Genomic DNA, 6,095 nt, shown 5'->3' on the forward strand with positions numbered 1-6,095 from the left:
CAACATTAGCTTCACTTCTCTCTCACATGTCATTTTCCAGTGTTCAGCTATCACCTCCTGAAATTTGTACAAAATACATCCTGAACTCAAAATTACACTTGAGGGTAGACACATTGAAGTCTGGTGGGTATTGTGGCAGTAGCTCTCTCTCAAAGCAGCTTTTGGGCAAGCCAGCTTGAGCCATTGCTATCACAAACCCTTCTGTAGAGCCTGGCACTGGGATTTAATACCATCACCTTTCAGTGATGCCAAATTTACCATGCCCACATAAAGACAACAGGAAATGTGCCTTTGTACTTTGTGTATTTTGAGACAGCACTCAGCCAAATTAGACTGCAAGGTTTCCTGCCAGGTGCTCACCTTGATCCTCACTGCTATTCCTTATTTTGCTGACACTTCAGAAAGACATTGCCAGCAGTGCCAGAGCATCTCTGTGCCCTCAGTCACCAAATTCTTGGTCAGTCTGCTCCTGCAGCTGGGTCAATCTCTGCTGTCACTGCCACCCTGCTGGAGTTTCAGGGTCTTTCTTGCTCCACGTGAGTGAATAAAACTCAGGAGACATTGATGTCTCACTCTGAAGTTTATTATCCTTATCTATTACAAACTCATGAGATGTGAGCTCTCTCTAACAAGTCCTCTCCTAAAACCTGGGCAACATTACAAAAATTAAATTCAATATTTGGAAGCACACTCAACCATCTTATTGCTGCCTCAAAAAGCTTTGTGGAAAGAGACCTTTAACTGTGCAAAATAACCTTCTGAAATAACTCATCTAAATAAGTACATATTAGAATTATAGGGATTTGTCTTCCTCAATCCTTAAGTTCTGTGATTATACACCAGAAAAGATTTGTTCTTCCTGCTGAAGTTTATTACACATAAAGTCTCATTTAAAATCCTTAAGTACCCTGGCAATAAGAGAGCTATTCCAAGAAATGACAGGGAATGGTTTTAGAGAGCAGCAGAGTTACAAAATGCAGACTAAGAAGAAATGCAACCAGGATGAAATATGTTAAGCTGTATACTTTGGGTATTACTTGTGTACACAGACACAGAAATACCCAGATTTTCTTGCAGGCCTCTTGACCCATTCCATAGAATTATTGCCAAAATCTTTAAGTGTTCTGGATCTGCTTAATGCAAATATTTTGGTTGCAATTATTGATTACTTCACTCTTTCTTCAGATCTTGGAGACATATTTTGCTTCAAATTCTTGAAAATTAAGAACTCTAACATCTGTAAGACTACCTTTGTTCAGACTGCAAACACTTTCAGGAACAGAAAAAAATAGTTCATAAAAATCATGAGGAACTTTGTGGCTTTCTGGGGATTTTTTTTTTAGTGGCAATTTTTTGCTTTATTTTTTAACTATTAAAGCTGTATTTTACTTTGTTAAAGTTCCATTATCATAATTTTACTACCAGTTCAACATTCATCTGTCAAATTTAATACATTGCTACAAATTGCTTTTCAGATAATGGATACCTAAAGCTGTCCTTGAACAAGATATTCAAAGTGCATTGCATCTAAATTACCTGCTTTGTAACTGTGTCAACTTGGAAAATTTTAGGCTCAAACTAATGTGCGCATTATTTATCTTTACACACAAAAAGAATAAATCTTGAACCATTACTTATCTGAAAGTGGTTTCCAAAATTGCCGCACAATCAGGGCAGGGTGCTCCTGAACTGCAGAGGAAGCTCAGCCCATTTAATGCACTAACCAATAAATTCTGCAGAGTTATTTCAGCACCCATCTGGATTAGCTTTTGATGCCTTCCTGGGTGAAAAATGTAATTTTCAATATCTATTGCTTGACTATCTCTTAGATATGTTTTCTTTTATATATTCCCTGTAAAAACAAAGCGCTCATGCAATGTAAAAATAAAAACAATTCATCACCTATGAGAATAAAAATCAATACCTTAACTTGATCTTTTCACACTTTCCACCCAATATGAGGAGGGAAAAATGCAGAAATTGCAACTTGTTCCTGAATTTATGCACTCACTGCCCTGACAATGATAATTTTCACTTAATTTGTGTTCAGTACAGAGTGTTTGTCATCAGTGCTCATCACATTAATACAATATAAGAAATTCAAGATTATTTTTCTTTACCAAAATATTCAGAATACTATAGAGAGTAAATGGAAACACGCAATTCAGCCTTTAAACGTTTATGGAAGGAATGACAAGGTTCACTAAGAGTGAAGATCCCCTTTTCACAGATCTTTACTAATCTATCACAGGTTATCAACAAGGCTCACTGAACTTTAGGAAAAGACAGGAATTGAAAGGGACTTTGAAAAATTCTCTCCAACAGCTACTCTGACCACCCCAGAGGGCCCTCCCAGCCCAGGGCTGTTCTTCCCTTTGGAGCATTTTGATGAGCACAAAGTCCAGGAATGAATTCAGCATTTGATATGCTGCCAACAGCAGCTCTCTGCCTGTATTTGCTATTTTTTAGTCTCATGCCACAAACCTCCTTAAGACTCCATTCCCTGTAGCTGACTCTCCATTCTGAATTTAGAAATGCCAAGGTTGGGCAGAGCTGGGAGTTTTCAGTCATTGTGCCCCATTCTTAGTGTGAGCACACACCCAAATCTCATCTGCCTTAATGTGGAACCCCTGAACAGACAGCAGCACAAATTCCTCAGCTGCATGCCAGGAATTCAGATTTTGCAGATCCACTCTGCACCAGGATATTTCTAGGAATGAGCTGCGACAGCTCAATGTGCTGCAAGAGAGGTGAATCCTTCCCATGTGTGACTCAGTATTTCCTGCCTCAAGTGCAGGGTAGGATTGGTGCTGCTGGGTGCATCCCTGTCACAGATATCTCTTATGAAAAGTCCTTTCTTTAGGATTTTTCCTCCTCAGAAGCTGAGAGGCCTCAGGAACAAAATGTAAACAATGGTTATCTGCTGCTGTGGAATGTAACAGGTGCATCTGGGATTGGCCTATGTTGGTTGTTTCTAATGAATGGCCAATCACAGTCAGCTGGCTCAGACTGTCTCGGTCAGTCACAAACCTTTGTTATTCCTTCCTATTCTATTCTTAGCCAGCCTTCTGATGAAATCCTTTCTTCTATTTTTTTTAGTATAGTTTTAATATCATATATATAATAAAATAATAAATCAAGCCTTCTGAAACATGGAGTCAGATCCTCATCTCTTCCCTCACCCTCAGACCCCTGTGAACACGGTCACACGTCCTCTCTGGAGCTTCAGCTGCCCCCAGGACAAGGTCCCAGCTCCAGCAGCCCCAGCTGTGGGACTGATGTCTCCTCTCCTTGAGGAGCTGCACATGGTACAGAGCACAGAGCTCTTCCACAGCCCCACAGGAGCTCATGTTCAGGGGACAGCTGCTACAGAAAAATCCCAATTCCTTGTATATAAACACTGCTTAAACTAAAAGACCCTGTCCTGATCACAGCTGACAACAGCCCAAAGAGAAGCCTTTCACTTCTCACCTGAGCAGCCCTGCAGTAAGGTGAGACCCAAGGAGCAGAGGGGAAGCAAATTTCTGCGTTTTTTCCACTCCTCATACTGGATGGAAATAACTTGGTGGAAAGTGTGAAAAGACCTAGTTAAGATATTGATTTTTATTCTCATAAATGATGAATTGCCTTTATTTTTGCATTGTGTCTGAGGGCTTTGTTTTTACAGGGAATATATGCCTCAAGGTGAAAGAGCAGAAGAACAAAATGCAGGATGACAAATCCTTTAACAGTGATGCAGAAGGACAAATTCAAGGAACACACAGCAGTTCCCTGGTCCAACACCCATAGAAAGAAAATCTATTACACAATCAAAGATCCTCCGAACAGCACAATTCTAGCAGTGCAAGAACAAAACAGCCACTGAAAGGCTCAGCTTTAGCACCAAATCCTGCCCCCAGGTAAAATTAATGTATTACATTACTAGAGACCACATCTTGTGTAATAGCAACCCCACCAAAACCAAAAAGTCATAATGACATTCTGAGTGAGAACATTTGTATGGTTAAATATTGCCATGAGGTAATGGCTTTTGGCAAAAAAATAAAACCCAACCTGTTGTGGTAAGGTGATTTCTTTCAAAATACTCAATTCAAACTAGATCAGATGCATGCTTTGCTTTCATTATTCACACACATCTTTCAGCTGAGGGTCTGATGTCTTCAGATGTATTGACCTACCCACAGGAAAAACTTACTTGAGAAGGAGTCAGGTATTAGTAGACTTTCATTTAATGGCATTTAATTTGCAGAATAGGTGTTGGAAATTTCAAACTAAAACCAGAACACTCTTGTGATTATTTTCGTCAACTGTTTCTCCTCTCAGATTAAGACATTTCTGTATGAATCCTAAACTGAACCAATTAATCAGAGTTTAGTCCTGCTTCTCTGCTCTCCTGGTGTACAAGGAGCCCCATACCAATTCTGGCCACCAGAAATTGGATCTGTTAATTATCTGTTAATAATCCCTGTTACTCTCCAGGACCTGGCCAAAGTCTTCCAGCCTATCTTCCTGGACTTCCTGACTTGACAATTTTTACCTCCAACTTCAAATGGAAATTTCTTGTAGTTATAAACAAGTATTTGATATAATAAAAGCACAATTTCTGATAAGACTTAAATACCTACATGAAATCTCAAACAACTGTTATTAACAATGCCACAAACACAGCAGAAAGACTGGGAAATATTCCAGCAACACCCTCACTGGAGCAGACAGGAAACACTTCCAGGATGAACGAGGTCCACACACTGACTGGGGAGAGGACAGACTTGTCAGAATATTCTGAGTTTCCTTTTGAAGGCAGTCACTAAGGTATCCAGCCTCACCCTCTAAAACAGCCACTTCCAAAGCAGTCAGCAAAAGGAATCTCTAAATAGGAGCTATGTTTGTGTGGTCTTGGGGTTTGTTATTAAAAAGAAATAAGGAGGGTAAAATTGGCTTATCTTCCACATGTCTTAGCCTTAAACTACTTCCAAAGTCAAAGATAACTATCTGAAATTGTAAACATCATACATTTAGGAGATAAGGCAGAATTCTCATTTTGGGAAAAAACCCTAACAAATAAAACAACCACAACAATGCTCAGACTATTCTCATTTTTTCTTGTTTACAAATAATAACTCTTGTGTTACTGAAAAAAAAAGACTCATTAATGATGCTTTTGAAAAACACACAAGGTAAAACTGTGCTAAGTGTTCCTTATAAATAGCTGCCTTCCTTCCTTCCTGCACTGAGAAGCTCTCAGTGTGCTTATCAAATTTCAGGATGAATGTTAACGCTTTATGGACTCTAAATATTTAATAGAATCACTGGTGGTTTTTATGGAGACACAATGCATATGGAATTACTTCTTACATGAACTCAAAGAGACTCCTAAAGCTATACTACAAAGTTGAAATAGAGTGAAACTTCAACTTCATATTAAAACCAGTTAGATTACTATAGACTGGAAAATGCTGGTAAAGTCAATACTACCACATCCCACTGCAGGACATGCAGCAACTTCAACAAAGTTGCAATTGTTTAAGATTTAAGGAGATTCTAATTAATTACTAGGATAAATAGCTTGCCTTTTTTATTTTTTAGTGTCTAGTAACACCTAAACAAGCAATGAGTGATGGATGCTCCCATCAGAAATGTTTATACAGTAGTCTGGGCATGAGAAATTATCCCAGGAGATTGCAGAGGAAAGTGACAGCAAGAGCTATTGCCTCAAGTGTCATTCAGCTCCTACCAGTGACATTATAAATCAGTGTCTGCAATATTCCATCTACGCAATGCTGCTCCAGCCAGGAAAGCAGCTGCAGAAATGCCAGGGGTGGAGGAACAGTGGGGACTGCAGGTGGTGACAGTGTCCCAAATGGGACCGATAAAGGGACGCTGAAAACTTCAATTCCAATTGTTGATCATAGGTATTGCAGTAAGATAAAATTATAGAGTGAGTTACAGAATGAATATAGAATTAAAGAATGGCCTCAAAATCAAGCCTGCTCTCCCTAAAATCAGTGGCTGGCCTTGTCAAAACTAGCACTTTGCAAAAATGTGAAAGCAATCCCGGTGTGAGCAGTTCTTTAGCATCACAATCTATTCCTGGG

Source organism: Zonotrichia leucophrys, chromosome 13 (genome assembly GCF_028769735.1).
Source record: "Zonotrichia leucophrys gambelii isolate GWCS_2022_RI chromosome 13, RI_Zleu_2.0, whole genome shotgun sequence".
NCBI classification, from domain to species: Eukaryota; Metazoa; Chordata; class Aves; order Passeriformes; family Passerellidae; genus Zonotrichia; species Zonotrichia leucophrys.